Source organism: Miscanthus floridulus, chromosome 12 (genome assembly GCF_019320115.1).
Source record: "Miscanthus floridulus cultivar M001 chromosome 12, ASM1932011v1, whole genome shotgun sequence".
Lineage (NCBI taxonomy): Eukaryota > Viridiplantae > Streptophyta > Magnoliopsida > Poales > Poaceae > Miscanthus > Miscanthus floridulus.
The window spans coordinates 14,466,554-14,483,570 of record NC_089591.1 but is presented as its reverse complement, the minus strand read 5'-3'; the positions used below and the strand labels follow the sequence as shown (position 1 = coordinate 14,483,570).

General features: G+C 41.9%; 1 non-coding gene across 1 annotated transcript; it reads left to right on the top strand.

Annotated features, from left to right (window-relative positions):
- The first annotated feature begins 2,899 nt into the window (after positions 1–2,899).
- Positions 2,900–3,008, top strand: LOC136498773 (small nucleolar RNA R71). Its single transcript, XR_010769774.1, has one exon. It is a non-coding gene; the product is annotated as a small nucleolar RNA R71 (small nucleolar RNA).
- The last annotated feature ends 14,009 nt before the right edge of the window (positions 3,009–17,017 follow it).

Genomic DNA, 17,017 nt, shown 5'->3' with positions numbered 1-17,017 from the left:
TAAGCTAGTTATTGATTCTTATCTAGTTTAAGTACAGCTGCATCGGTTAAGTTCGACCTCCACTGCTCAAATTAGATTAAGGTCAAGTTATCAGCTCTACCTATGAGTGGCATCCTTTGGGTAGATTCATTAAGTTACCGATCTTGCTAATGTTCTTATTGCCATTAGTTTTAGCAACATAAACCAACCCGATCGAGATCGATTTAGATCGGCTTCACATCCTTTTAGTCTGTCATTTGCTTTGTTACAATATGATGCTTCTTACTTTGAGCGATAGGTTATGTTTCAACGACTGTTCTACTTCAATCTTGATTGTGCATAGTATGCGGTTAAGGCATGCCTGATCTTGAGGAGGTTTGCTGGCTAGTTAAATCTTGGTCTATAGTTCGCTATTATGTTTATAGCATTCCTAACAATCCCCACTGATGGCACTTTAGATTGGAGGATGCTAGCTGATAGATTTGTTCTTGATCAGGTGTGACCTTAACTGTTTGCTATGCCTGCATCGGCTAAATAGCCGATCGCCTATGCTTTAATGCCTATAGTGTGTCTCCATGATTCTGTTAAATGTGAATAGATCTATTTGCTTTAATGGTTTGATTTGTTGTCTTTATCATGGCTGCCATCGATCTGATCGAACCCCACTATTAGAGATAACAGGTTAAGTCTAATAAGTTCATAGATTTGTCCATGTTAAATAGTTGATTGTTCACATGCTGTAGTCCCTTTTCCACCTGAATCGGCTATTTCAGTGGATTCGCCTATGCTTTCACACATATAGCATGTCTTTCAAAAAGCCTGTCAATGTATAGATGGTTTTACGGATTCTTTGGTTTTGGTTTGTTATTATCATCATAGCTGTCATCGATCCGGTCGAACCTCACTATTGATGGTAATATATTAGATTCAGAGCGTTTGTGCATCCATTTGTACTAGACAGTCGATTTGTTTGCATATTATATCCTTTCTCGCTAGATTCATCGGCTCAATGCCTTACACTAGTAACACGCACCTAGTTGATGATTTTACTTAAATCTGCATGTATTGTGCTTGTCAACATAAAATCAATCACAATCCACGAGCTTTATAGTCCGTAATAGCCGATTTCTCTGTGTATCTGCCGTTTAGTTGATTTTTCCTACCTGGCAGCTCCCAAAGCGACACACTTGGAACTATCTGGGCAAAGACCGGCATGTTGCACCTTAAATTACTAATAAACTTTCTCTCCTTATCAATTGTAGGTCAAATTGACTGGCACGCCTCAGGAGGAATTCGCAGGATCGGCTAGCCCTACGTTGAAGCCAAGCAGATCTCTAGCCTTGCTCCATCAAGCAGATCCTTCTGGCTTGCTGTGTGCCAGGCGGATCGACATGTTTTTGCGCCAACACAAATAAATATTCATACTTTACCTTGGACATTATGTTGACACCCAATCCAATATCGCAGAAGGTCTTGTGGAAAATTCATTGTCTAAAGGTACACTCGATCGTTGGTACGCCTGGATCATCCTTATTAGCAAGGAATGGTGAAGTGAGGAGGTGGTCGTACTCTGATTGGAGTGTATTAATCATGTTAGCTAATTATTCTTGTGGTTGCCTGGCCATGATCTTCCGACTTCTCCAGTTGTTTTTCTTCTTGGTCACTGTTGTCTCTTTAGGCAAGTTCAGCGTTTGTGGATGTCCAGGAGATTGCAGGATGCGGTTCTTGAAAGAAAACTTCTCCTTTCTATCCTTGATTGTCAAGCAGACCTTGGCACTTTGTGGTGCTTAGGAAGGGTTGGCCTAGGATAATGGGTGCCCTTACATCTCCACCTATTTCTAAAACCACAAAGTCTATGGGTACGTATGATTGTCCCACTCGTACATAGATGTCATCAAGAATTCCCTTGGGATAACAGAGGGACTGATCTACAAGCTGCAAACGCATATTTTTGTACAACAAAGTATCTCCATTAATTTTATCATAAATTACCTTAGGCATGATGTTGACACTTGCTCCAAAGTCACGTACATCTTCTTGGAATATGTGAGGTCCAGTAGCTATGGGGATGACAGGTCTTCCTGAATCACCTTTCTTTTCATGTAAGGAATAATCTATCTATCCTCTAGCTGATGGTTGTATGCAGTAGTATGATGCATTATGAATATCGACAAGATTTGTAGTTTCTAGATCTTCTGGTTGCCCCAGAATCTTACTTTTGTTGGTTGGAGGAATAGTAGCAGCCAGCTAAGCTATTTGTGATTCTATCATTTTATTAAAGCAATGCTGGTTCTTAATGGCTGAAGTAAAACTATCCATTCTATTATTTATGTTCTCTAGAATTTTATCATTGGTAGATACCTTTCTAGATAATTCCTCCATAAGTTTGGATTGGCCAGTAATTAATTCTTTCATGGGTGATTGATTGAAATTATTAAAATTATTACCTTGATAGCTACCTTAGTAATTAAATTGGTAGTTCAATCTCTGTTGCTGATTCCATCTTTGATTCTATTGAGGACAAGAGTAATTGTTGTTGTCAAAGTTCACACCCTCATGGGCCTCTAGGTAGTTGCTCCCTGAATGCCTAGTGTTTCCACACTCTTCACACATCATGCGGGAATCATAAATGTGCATGACTTCTTGCTTCTCATTGGCTTGATCTTCGAGCTTCTTCATCAGCAGGTCCATCTTGGCAGACAGCATGTCTACCTCCTTAAGTTGATGCATACCTCCACCTCTCTTGTGGGTCTAAAGACATTCTTCATTCCAACCTTGGTTGCAGGCCATCTTCTCCACAAGAGCTATTGTAGCTGGTATGGTGAGTGATAGGAATGCACCTCCAGCTGCAGCATCCATAATCTCATAGGTACTGTTGGTCAACCCGTGGTAGAAAGTCTACATGAGTAGCCAATTCTCCATCCCATGATGAGGACATTTTGCAATGTAATCTTGAAAGTGTTCCCATGCCTCAGGGATAGATTCATCATGTTGCTGTTGAAAACTTGAGATTCTCCCACACAGAGCATTAGTCTTGCATATGGGAAAGAGCATTGCTAGAAAGGCAGTGGAGCCATTATCCCATGTAGTATTTCTATCTTTGTTGGCGTAGAACCATTGCTTTGCCTTCCCTAAGAGTGATAATGGGAAGAGGCGAAGTAATATGGCATCTTGGGTTACTCCTTTGATGGTGAAAGTGCTATAGATCTCTAGGAAGTGTTGGAGATGTGCACTCGCATCTTTGTGTGCCTTTCCACAAAACTAGCTTGCTTGCACCATGTTGATGAGGGCTAGCTTGAGCTTGAATCCATTGTCTCCAACATTGACTGTTGGTCCAGTATGGATGTTGGCTATAGTTGGAGCAGAGAATACATGGAGAGTCTTGTTAGCCATGACTTCAAATTCTAGTGTTAAGCTTTGCCTTATCTAGTTGTCTTTTGATTCTAAAGCTGGGACTTTCTTAAGTTTAGCTCTAGTCCTACTGATTAATGCTTCTAGATTGTCAATGTAGTTTGTCCGAAGGTCAAAACCAATCATATATTACCTTGCATAAGATATAAAAGTAGACAAAACAAGGGTAAGCCTGTTTGAGCAGAGGCCAATGGTTATAGTGATCACATCAATAAGTATAAGTTTATCAATACTTCCTTTGCCTAGCTACCTTACCCGGCAATGGCACCAAAAATGCTTGTTGGTATTTATTAACTTGTCACTTGTTTTAGTAGCCACCTATTATAAACCTATATCTCCTAACATTACTTTACTAGGTTGTCATCCCTAGTGATGATGCCAGATATTGTTTCTTGGTACTACATAGTATTACTACTAGAATAATACTAAGCAGTTCTTTATCATTTTATGAGACTAGAAAGAATATATAAATATATGAATAAAAAGGATCTACAAGCGCACAAATAATATATCATTGTAGCACTTCACCCGAGAGTATTCCAGGTATCATTATTTATATTTTTACCACAACGAAGGTCTAGCATGGACATGTATTGATAACTTATACTATTGGTGGAGAAGTAAACCATAACAAATATTCTACTCATAACAGGGGTAAGTCATAGGATAAGATATATATATGATAAGTATTGATCAATGATAATGATAAATCACTTAGACTACTCCTTTCTATGGCATTAGCATGGTCAGGTACAATATTAGAGGAATAATTCCTAAGTCATTCTTAATTACAAGTCAAAGCATACCTTGATTAGTGCAATTATACTGAGTAATCATTACCAAGATAATCGTCATAACTGCATATAAGGGATATTACTAAGGAAGATTAAGAATAGAGCTTGTCTTCCTTCATAACCGCATCCTACGTGCACCTACATTCGGGGAGGGGACTACAAAGGACTCAATGGGAGTGTCACGTCCGTGATCTACCACATGACCCAAAATGTAGGGTGTATCCATAGGTAAACAACGTATAAGCACCACACTTACACAATGTCGACCACCCACCCATGGATCCTTAGATTGAGCGCTATACGAACTTATGCATGAACATGATGAGAATCCAACTATACTAAGCATATAATCAAAGTAGATGATGAACATTATAATGAAGAACATAAATGAGATGAATATTAATATTGTCATAACAATTGTAGCAAGCATATAAAAGTAATGGAGTTACAAAAGAGAGGGGGTACAAAGATTATACCAATCCACGCTCTTGACACGATTAGGAATCCAAACAAAGCCTGCTTGCCTCCATCTAGACCTAGCCTAACTAGCTATGCCCTAGAATTGATAGAGCTCTAAGGATGATTAGGGTTTCTATCTTCTCAAATGACTTATCTCTCTTGGGGGGTGGCATGGGCTGGTATATATAGGCTAGAGAGTCCAACGTGAGTTGACTTAAAGAATAGCGTAGATGCAACCTAGGAGGCGGTGGAGAACCGACATTATGACACAAAGGCTAATAGTGGGCCCCAAGGGCCGGGCAGCCAGCAGGTGGGGCTGAGCCACTCAGGCTCTGCCTTGGTGTGGAGTCCTCTCAAGTCTTCTAGAGTCTTCAGGTGTCCATTTTGTTGCGGATAAGCACAATTAAATCTTACATGTAGGTCCACCTTGACGGTTTTCAGGATAAACGCTGCAGAAAATATAGATTCACCAAAACTCATGGAATTTGTTAGTTTAAACCCCTAGACCTTCATTGGTGATTATATTTATGTCCTTATGCAATTATATTGATTGTTTATAATGGTTGTTAACTATCGTCAACACTGATCCTTCATCGGATTGTTCCACCCCACCGCATGCCGATACAGGGGCCTCCTAGTAGGGGCATCACTGGGGTTCGAGACTAGCTCCCTCAAGCTTTAAGGTCACCCTAGGAAGGATTTCAAAGTGTGAGGGACGCTCGAGAGGCAAGCCCATGTGGCTATAGCTGGAATGCTCAGAAGCGTCCTGACCGTCAAATGAGTGATGTCCAAGTATCGGCCTTGAGCTGCTCATGGTGACCCAATGAGGGAGGCAGTGAGCCCCCAAGCACTGATAGACGAGCTCAGGAACTATACGAGTGGCTTGTTCGAGAAGCCGAGAATCTCTCCCTAGGGGACATGACCAAGGCATGGAACGACTGTAAACTTGGGGTTCTCACAGACTTACCCGCTAGTAGCATGGGTGCGGCAATCTTGGACAACAAGGCTATAGTCGTGGTAGCCTAGCCCATTGAGGGAACATCAGCCCTAAGCTGAAGGCTCGATAGAGCCCATGAAGACTTTGAGGTCATAATGGCCTCGAGGGCTGCACTAGCTCCCTAGACGGAGCAGTCTAACACACCAATCAATGGGGGCTCGAGTGGCGCATCCCCCAAAAACCAACCAACTCTCTAGAGTTGGGTCGAGAGCCACTAAGCAGTGGGCCCAATGAGGGCCACTATTTGAGCCTTGGCACGCTCCTACTTCCCTGATCTATGGCTGCAGAGGGTCAGCCTTAGAAGGATGGCTTGAGAGGACTAGGACCTATTATTGTAGCCTCAAAAGGGCATGGAGTTCCAAATGATCAGATGTCCCTGAGATAGAGCCCAGTGCTCCTAATCACATGGCCCATGGTAGGCTTCGATCAGAAAGGAGGGCACCCCTAGTCCTATAGTCAATGACTCCTAGACGAGTCTACTGAGCTCTCGCTCAAGTCAAAGACCCATGCGACATGGACTCACGAAGGGATCAGCATCATCTTCACTTATCCTCGATAGCCGAGCACTATCCATCGCACTAGAGAAGAAGACCCCAACTAGGGCACAACACTCTCGCCAATGGAATCCATCCTCGCTAAGGAGGGTTCGATCACCAAAAGATCGAATTTAGCCCTTTGTCGCCATTAGCCAGGTGAGGCCACAAAGGGCTCAGGGGCTCCTGACGAGATCCTAACATACAGGTATGTTAAGCCTCAGGTCTAATGGTTCTTGAGCAAAGAAGACCCCCAACTGACCCCTTTAGGATCATCTAGGGGCTATGCCCATCAGGCATGCTCTCACACACCCTCTAGCAAAGAGACCTGGCTGAGCCTAACTTGACCGCAGCTTCCGCCTATGGCTCAGGGCTTCCCCGAGCCTCGAGCTCCGGATCTATGGCACCTCTGGGCCTGGCTATAACACCCTAGTGTTAAACATTGCATTTGGCACAAGTATTTCATGAGCACAAGCATCATCCAAGCATTCATGAGCATGAGCATGTGAAGTTTCATTTCATTCACCTTCTCTCTATCACCTATGATGTTGGTTATATACTTGCATATGCTTTTGATCATGTGTGACCAATGCAAGAGACGGTTGTGAGGTCACAAAAACACCTTAGACATATCTAGGATGGTAAATGGAACAATGTTTGTAGTCATGACATGGGCCAAATTTGCTTCTAAATCCTAGTTTTCTCATAATGTCATTTTTCATGATTCTACTTTGACCAAAGTTGAAATATAGCATTGAGTGTTTGCATGGCTATGTGACCTTAATAAAAGTTGTAGTTCTCTACAAGTGTAACAAACTATGTTTTTGGGCCATGAGCTAATTCAGTGCCTAACATAGTCAAAAATAGCTCCAAAGTAGTAATGTAATGTTGTTTCTAGACTTAGAAATTTTTTCTGTCTAAACCTGATTTTAGTTTCCATGTGCTCTACTTTTGAGCTCTGTAGTTTGAAAACCATTGCAAATTAGACAAAACTCTTTTAAGAAAAGTTGTAGATCTTCTATAGCTCTACATATCTAAGTAATGATGTTTTGGCTAAATCACCATGGATTAGCAGATCTAGGAGCTCAAAGTCACCCTGTCAGTCGACTAAATCAGGCCTGATGGCCGATTTCAAATGGCCTCGGTGGCCGACCGTGCGCAGGCTAGGCGCACCATCTTTATGGCTGTACGCCGGTGCTAGGCCATGTTGCTAGGCCAAAGGGAGGGCAAGCCTCGCGCGTACCCTCTCTCATTCTCACTCGTGCTCTCCTATCTCTCTCTCGCCCACGCATAGCGCCAAAGCGGAGGAGCACCATGCCGTCGCTGCCACCGAGCTTCGTCGTCCTAGCTAGCTACCACGCCGCACCACCATGCAATTGCTCACGTACACAGAGCCATTGCGCCATCCTCTTCCCCCCTAACCTGCTCGTGTCATCATTCGAAACAAGGTGAGGGTCCTCAGGCCAATGCCATCGCCACAGTCGCCATGTCCGTCAGAGCACCGCTGAGCTTGGGCCCACCATGGCCAAGACAGCTCATGGCTATTATCCCTCTTCTCTCCTCCATGTTGTAGCCGCTAGAGTTTGCGCTTGCTCGAGCCATCGGCCGTTGGCCAATGCCAATCTCGCCGGATGCGAATGCCGCATCGCACCGCCGTGCTCTCGCCGTCGAGCAGCCATGCACATGGCCATGCCTCACCGACACCATCATGAAGCCCCACCTTAACCCTAGATCTCTGCTAGGTCACCATGAAGCTATAGCCATGCTCACCCAACCATGCCATGGCCAGGGATGGCCGGAGTGCCATCGTACGCCTCCAACGAGCCTCCATTAGCGCTGCCACCTTAGCCAACCGCCATTAGAGGTCCGATGACCTACCTCGTTCGATGTGGGATGTTGAGGGGAACACGACGGTGGTGGCGCTACCGCTAGAGACCTCGCCGTCGGCGAGCTTTTCACGGTCAAAGTGCCGCCTCTGCTTCGGTTGACTAACGTGTGCGGTCGATAGACCGAGGGGGCCCATTGGCAGTCACAGGGTGTGGGTTAGTTTTCGGGTGGACCTAGCAGTTTAACCTGGTTTTGTGTTTTTCTTTAATTGATTTTCTAGAAATGCTTACAAACTTCAAAAATTTATATCTTGAGCTAGGAGTGTCAAATTTGGGTGATCCAAATTTTGTTGGATTCATCATGAAGTGTACTATTTGATAAAAATATGAAATCTACTGTTTGGGTATTTTTCTATGAGAACTAAATTAAGCTAAATGCATAACTTGAGCTCCAGAAGTGCTAAAATTGTGATTCTAATTTTGCTGGTCTTATGTTGCCATGCTATAGCTAGGAAAAATGCTAAGCCTACAATAGGCATAACTAAAACATGGTCTTACTATTTAACCTTGATTAATTGCTAGTTTCTAGTGAAAATAAATGGGGTAAAAATACATAACTTATGATCATGCAAATTTTAACACAGTGTTATGGTGCTAGGATGAAACTAAGAAAAATATAAAATCTGTTGTTTGACACTTTTCACTAGGCTAAACTATTTTTGCTAAAATAAGCCAATGCAACTTGTCATTTTTGTAGAGGTTGCTATACTTATCCAAATGGCTTGAAATTTGTACAGTAGACTACTAGAGTCATATGTAAGCTACTATAATTTTCTCCGAATTGACTGATCATTGGACATAATTATCCTCTAAATCACCCTATTATATAAGGAAATTAATAAATGCACATAAATAAATTAGTTGGGCTTAACCATAATGTTTTTTATGGTGCTTGTGATGCATATGATCTGTTGATATTAGTAGTTGTGCTTGGAATTGACTAGTTATAGGCAGCTAGTTAATTATTGCTTTATAATTCAACTAAATGACAGCATGAGTAGTTTCTGTTGTGTTGACAAATTCATGATGATAGTGACCTTTCCTATGAAACTTGTTAATAAAAAAGTTGTAGAAAACTTACTCATCTTACTTGTCCTAAAATTTCATGGTCATATGCCTAATGGTTTAAGAGTTATAGCTGTTAGAAGTCTGCTGTCACATTTGCTTGTCCTCTGGACAGATCTGAAAGATTGAATTGTTTGACCTAGATTGCTACTGAATCATCTTAATATGATTAAAATAAAGTTGTAGGCAATTTTAAAAGCTTTCTAGAAAGTCCACAACCATATTGTTTGGATATGTAAAACTCCAGTTATGGTCAAAACAAGTGGCTGCTGTCTTGTAGCCCAGAAAATGTTTAAATAGGTGTTTGTTTAATTACTAAAGAAGAGATATGCGCCTACTCAGTAAAAAGAAAGTTTATCTTGTTATCACTTTAATACATTGCTATTAAGGACACTTATGAGTATGCATTTTATCATATCATATCATCCATGTCATTATCTATGTATCCATGATATCTTATTTCATGCTCATACATATAGGATCGCCCGAAGGAGTAACCCTACTGGAATTCAAAGAAGAGGCGGAGGACAATCAAGGGACACCCCAACCCACAACTCCTGATGGAGAGGAGCCGGCCATTGATAAACTTTCGGAGTGCCCTGATCACCGACCCACCTCTTTCCTTAAAGGCAAGCCTCGGAGCATTCTAAGCCTCCTATGTTTTATAAAATATCACTTGAGTCCTTCATGTTTGATGCATTAGGTTATAAGAGTTGATTTGGAAACACTTGATGCATAGAACTACCTTGTCTAGATATATACTTTAAACCCTGTGTTGGTCTAGGATCAAATATATGCTTAGCCATGCTTAGACTGGTAGAAGTCAGGTGATTTCCTATCACCTACGAGATATAGGGGATATCAAAGCACGGTTGGCTATATTTGCTATCATGGAAAAGAACCAGGGGATAATGTAACTAGAGGCCAGGTGGAGTCTATGTGTAGGTTGACTCATGTGATTCCGTCTGTGCCAATTAAGGACCGCATCGTTGGAGGCCCTCTTGTCATTTTAAACGCATGCGTCTCACTTAGCTTGTCGGATAACTTGTTCTAACCGTGAAGCCGAGTGGCTCAATTCAGGCCAGGCCTCATTCTGTCAAAGTGCGCACTCTGGATGGTAGTAAGGATGTGTGGGGAGCCAACCATGAGCCCAAGGGCAAGGTAGTCCTGATCATCCTGGCAGCTGGTTGTCCCTATTTGTGCAGCGCTGATCGAACCCACGAAATGTGTACCTGAGTTGTACCAAAGGTGACCTAATGCTACCATGCTAGGTAGACCTGGGTTTGTGTTAGGAATAACTACCCAGCTGGTTGCAATTGATTTGAATCTCCATCTCTCTCGGATAGTGAGAAACTTGATGGAGCTTCTTCATCGTAGTAATTGGATTATGGAATATGATGGTTCTGATGACTATGAAAATCTTACACTGGCTATGGTTACTATTGTTATGCTACTAAATGATATACCACATGTTTGTCATAGGTTAGTTGCTAATCTAGAGATGAATAGCTATACTTAACTTGATGACCGAATTATAAAATGTATAGCTGAATTAGTGGCTTTTTATGCAAAATGTTGTCAAGCTAGCTCCACTTATAAAGCCTTGCATGATCCTTGGAGCCACTTTATTTTTGGTTTATGATGGGTAAGTCTAGCTGAGTACCTTCTTGTACTCAGGGTTTATTTCTCACTTGTTGTAGATAACATAGTGTATCATGGGTATTGTAAGAACTGCTTCTCGCCCGCAGTGGAAGAGGAGTAGGCCCGAGCAAGGTGCTTCTACTTTTATGTCTTATCTATGATGCTTTTGTCGGACTTGATCATAGACTGGCAAGTATTTGAACAATGGTGTGAGATGTTAGTTTAAAAACTACTTTGCTTCATCTACTACTTTATTTGAACTTGGTTTGTAATAACTTTAATCGCGCTCTGATGTATGGCAATGTATTCATGAACTCTATGTAACATGTGGCATGTATGTTGAATCATGTATGATCTTGGTTGTATGTTGGCGATTAATCGATACCCTTTGTGGTACTCGATGGACTACCGGGTTTATTTGGGCTCAAGTATGATATTGCGACTGCTTCGTAGGCTGCCATTGTACTTGTGCTCTTATAAATTGGACGGTTCTGTTATAGCTGGCATCAAAGCAAGATTTAACATTATTGCCATATGTGTATATAAAACAAGTCTTTGTTTTACAAAAACTAGTTTTTGCCAACTTATAGCTATATATAGGTGTTTAAATCTGAAGTTTGAATCTAAAGTGTGCCAGTGATCATTTTCTTTATGCCCAGTTAAGGATTTCAGGTGGCTAAATAAGTACTAACATGGGGGGTTTTATTTTCATCGTCCATAAGTCGTGCTATTGTATGGATGCCATTCACTTGAGTGGTAATGTATGGATCAAATGCCTCTATGCCCAAGATAAGATGATGAGTGGCATGACCGCAAGATGTGAGCGTGCGGTCTAAGGGGAGAGGTAGCTTTGATACTAAAGTATATATATGTCCCATATATATGCAGAAGTATTTAATTGTGGGTTATCTTTGATACGACTATATATGAATATTTATATGTATGTATAGGACATATTTACTTTCTGGTAGCTTTGATATGGAAGTTTATATATATGGGTATATATATGGAAGTATTGAGCTTGCAACCTAGAGCCCAGACTTTCATTTCTACATATATAATTGTGGGGTTGGGCTAAAATGAAATTCTTGTGAAGGTACACTAACAGTAAAATGTGTAGCCTAACTAGTTATGCTTATATTATGAGAGAACGTATGTATGCCACCGTGTATGTCGCTAGAAGTTTCAATTTTTCCTAAGTTTGTGAGGATGTATGGAACATGCATGCATCATGATAAATCATTCATTACATTCTTGAATTGTTCCTCCCCTTATAAGTTTCGTATTCTGTTAAGTAACTCTTTTCTATTATAACATTGTTCTCATGAGAGTGGCACCATTTTGCTACAGATGGCAGCATCAGCTAGGAGTGAGACTTTCCTGGAGATATTGGGTACCCCTGCCCTACTCTGGAGGGTACTGCATTTTGCGAGGTATACCAAACCACCCTGCTATTTCTAGAATGAGGGATATCTAGAGGGACAACCATGGTATGAGGTGCAGCTAACCATACCTGCTCATACACAAGCACCCCTATGGTAGGAGTGGAAAGCAAAATTTGAAGGAAAAACTCCTTGGGAAGGTGCCCAAGTGGTTGCCTTTAAGGTGCTGAGCAAGATTTGTCAGCAGCACAGGGATGAGCTAACTGGTAGTGCAGCTAATACTTTTCCTCAAGTGGATCCATCTACAGCAGTTTGGGCACAACGCAACAGCAATGCATTGATCCGAGATCAGGATGAGTGGGTAGAGAGTTCTAGTCCCGCTATGAGTGCTATGTTTGTCGTGATGAAAATGTTTAATGCTCGTCAGGACACCTAGGACTTTTGGTAGGAGTCCTATACCACTTGCATGGATAGGCTCATGAGAGCTGAAGCTGCATAGCGAAAGCTGAGTAAGCATGTGCGCAAGCACAAGAAGGGAACTAGGGAGGCTCATTGGGACACTGATGCAGCTTATACTACATTGGGAGCTCTCTAGACTCAGATGGAGAATGATGTTGTAGATAGGAACGCAGCACAGGAAGAGACACGGTCCGCCCATGCTCAGAGGGTGCAGGCCATCTAGCAGACGGATGAGGCCTACCGTGTTGTAGAGGCTAGAGAGGAGGTTAGGACTAGGACTATGATTCTAGCTGGGTGACATGAGAATGACTACCGTCGAAAGGAGGTGGAGTATCGGTGTTAGATTCAGGAGCACCAGAACACCATTTTGGAGCTTCAGCATGATGTTCATTGCCTCAACAACACCATTAATCCTATTCCTCCCCAAGTAGCCATAGAGGAAGAATATCCAAATGTATTGGTTGCCAATGATGATGGCATGGAGGATGTCGAGGAGGAGTCTAAGGAGGAGGTCGAGCCCTAGGAGGACGACCATGGTGATGATATGTTCGGTGTTGACAGTGACCACTTTGAGCCCTGACTTAGCTATAGTGATTAGCAAGATATGTGAGTTCCGTATCTTTTTTGATCTTTTATGTAATGGACATGTAGGTTAAGTTTCGATCTTCAAATGTATCGTTGATGTAATATTGGAACCTTGCATGTTGGTCCACTATGGTTCAAACTCTAATGAAATTCTAGTTTTGTTTTACTGGTAAAAATATTATATGCATGTTAACGCGTTGCGAGCACGATAAGTGATCAAATTGGGGATGTCATGTTGTGAGAATGAATAATTGTGCCTCTGTTTTATTGTGTGAATTTAAATTCTCCCCTATAAATTTGGTTTGGCATCATTACACATTCTTCTGCAATTCTTGACATCATCCAATAATCACTTATTGTTGCAATTTTGTAGATGACTCGCCCTCGCATAGGGGCTGGCACCAGTCAGGGTGGTAATCATGATGACCTACGACCACCACTGCCACCCGCTGCGAATGAATTTTTCATGCAATTCTTGGGAAGCCAGCGAACAATGGAAGAAACACTACACCTCATTGCGCAGAACATAGCCCGTGCCCACCAGCAGAATCAGGGGCCAAAGCTAACTCAATACAGTAAATTCAAGGACTTTCTGGAGACTAAGCCTCCAATCTTTAAAGAGGCAGAAGAACCACTCTAGGCGGATGAGTGGTTGAACACTATTGAACAAAAGTTCTGTCTGTTGAGGGTTACTGAAATGATGAAGACCAAGTATGCATCGCATCAACTATAGTGGCCTATAGGTATCTAGTGGACTCATTATTTATTTGCCTTACCTACTGGAGCAAATGTTACCTAGGAGCAATTCAAGGCAGCCTTTAGGGGGCATCATATTCCCCCAGGGCCGATGCATATGAAGGTAGCTGAGTTCATGAAGCTCACCCAAGGGACCAAGGCTCTTACAGAGTATATGCATGCCTTCAATAACTTGTCCCGCTATGCCCCAGAATTTGTTGATACAGAGGCAAAGAAGATTGAAAGTTTTAAGAGAGGCCTCAGCACTAAGTTGATGAAAACAATGGCCAACTTCAAATGTGCTACATAAAATGACTTCATCAGTGATGCCCTGACATAGGAAAACCAGAACAACCTACACGCGATAGTAAAAGGCCGCAAATGGGTAGCTGAGGCAGGTGCCTCAGGGTCTTCTCACTCCAGAGCTCTAGTGGCAGCTAGGCCACAATTCCATTCCCAAGCACCTAAGTTTAGGCCTCCCTAGAAGAACACCTAGTCTAGCCAACCTCAGAAGGTATATCGCAAGACATTCACCATTGCCCTGCCCAAGGGTAACGCAGGCCAAGGAAGCTCAACAGGGCCAAGAGGTAGCCAGTCGTGCTTCATCTGTAATAAGATAGGTCACTGGTCCAAGGAATGCCCCTATCCCAAGAAGAATGGGAATCAAAACCAAGGTAATCAGAAGCAAGCCAATCCTAAGGCACGTCCTAGATATGTGCACTTTACAGTCATGGAGGAGATTTCCATAGGGGAAGTCATGACTGCTAGTATGTTTCTTGTAAATAAGCACCCCGCAATTGTTTTATTTGATTCTAGAGCTTTGCATTCATTTATGAGTCAGACATTTGCATCTAAGCATGATCAGAAGATAATTGAGGTAGACAAGGGTGGTTATAGTATAAGTTCAGCTAGGGCTACTATTTCCACAAACTAATTAGTCAGAGATGTACTCATCTCCATACAAGAGCGGGAGTACACTATGGATCTTATAGTATTGTCAGGATTAGCCATAGATGTGATATTGGGCATGAAATGGATGAGTGGGCACAAAGTTCTTATCGACACATCCACTCAAACCATTATGTTGAGGGAACCTGTCTTTCCTAGTGCCACTTCATAGAAGTTTTGATCTTCAAAACTTGTCTTGTGGCATCCAAACCACTACTCTCTACGATATTCCTATAGTTTGTGAGTTTCTAGATGTATTTCTAGATTAGTTCCCTGGTTTGGCGCCAGATAGGGATGTTGAGTTTAAGATTGAGTTAGTGCCAAGTATAGCACCTATCTCAAGAAGACCCTATAGGATGCCACCCAATGAGTTAGCCAAACATAAAATTCAGCTACAAGAACTTTTGGACAAAGTCTCATTTGACCTAGTTCATCTCCCTAGGGTTGTCCATCTTTATTTGTGAAGAAGGATAAATCCATGCAGATGTGTGTGGACTATAGGCCGCTCAATGTCGAAACCATAAAGAACAAGTATCCTTTGCCTTGTATTGATATTTTATTTGATCAACTATCAAGAGCAAGGTATTCTCTATGATTGACTTGAGGTTAGGCTACCACTAGATTAAGATCAGGCTAGAGGATATACCTAAGACAACTTTCTCCACTAGATACGGCTTGTATAAGTATTTGGTCATGTCTTTTGGCCTAACAAATGCTCCTGCATATTTCATGTACCTGATGAATTCGGTGTTCATGCTCGAGCTTGACAAGTTCGTGGTCATGTTTATCGATGATATCCTGATTTACTCTGAGAATGAGGTAGATCATGCAGAGCATCTGAGAGTTGTCTTGTCTAGGCTGAGAGAGCATAAATTGTATGCAAAGTTTAGCAAGTGTGAATTCTGGCTGAAGAAAATACCTTTCTTGGGTCATATATTATCTGAAGATGGAATCTCTATAGACCCATCTAAAGTACAAGAGGTCATGGATTGGAAGGCCCCGAGTTTGGAGTTTTCTAGGGCTAGCAAGCTATTATCATCATTTCACTCCTGACTTTTCTAAAATAGCTAAGCCCATGACCAGATTACTTCAGAGGGATGAAAATTTTAATTGGACTCCAGAGTGTGATGCTGCTTTTCACACTCTGTGGACGTTGCTAACCACTACTCCTATTCTGGCACAACCCAACATTGAAAGCCTTTTGATGTGTTATGTGATGCATTAGGTACAGGTTTGGGGTGTGTGCTCATGCAAGAAGGTCGAGTTATTGCCTATGCTTCTCGACAGTTGAGGAAGCATGAAGTCAACTACCCTACACATGATTTAGAACTTGCCACAGTTGTTCATGCATTGAAGATATGGAGACATTACTTGTTGGGAAACATATGTCACATATACAGTGACCACAAAAGTCTCAAGTATATCTTCACTCAAACAGAGCTAAACATGAGACAACATAGATGGTTAGAGCTAATCAAGGACTATGATTTGGAAGTGCACTACCATCCAGAAAAACCAATGTTGTAGTAGATGCACTTAGTCAGAAATCACATTGTAATGCCTTAGAAGCCTTGTTGGAAGATGTGTTTAATCTATTACATCATGTTGTGCTTCACAACATCACTGTTAGTTGCTCACTTGAGAACAAGATCATCAAACTTCAAAGGATAGATGTAGCTGTGTTTCACATCAAGAGAAAGATGAAGGTACAGGAACCCAAGCATTTTAGGTTGGATGAAAAAGGTGTGCTATGGTTTAAGGACCGACTAGTGGTACCGAAAGACCGTGAACTTAGAAATAAAATCTTAGATGAAGCTCATTCATCCAAGTTGTCTATCCATCCAGGTAGTAGTAAGATGTATCAAGATTTGAAAACCCATTTTTGGTGGACCAAGATGATGAAAGAAATTGCCACCTATGTTGCTAGATGTGATACTTGCAGTAGGGTTAAAGCGGATCATCTGAAACCTACTGGATTGCTCCAACCTTTATCTGTTCTAGGATGGAAGTGGGAGGAGATCAGCATGGATTTTATTGTTGGACTCCCAACTACTTAGAAAGGTTTTGACTCGATATGGGTAATTGTAGACCGTTTGGCTAAATTTGCACATCTCATCCTAGCCAAGACCAACTATTGACCTTA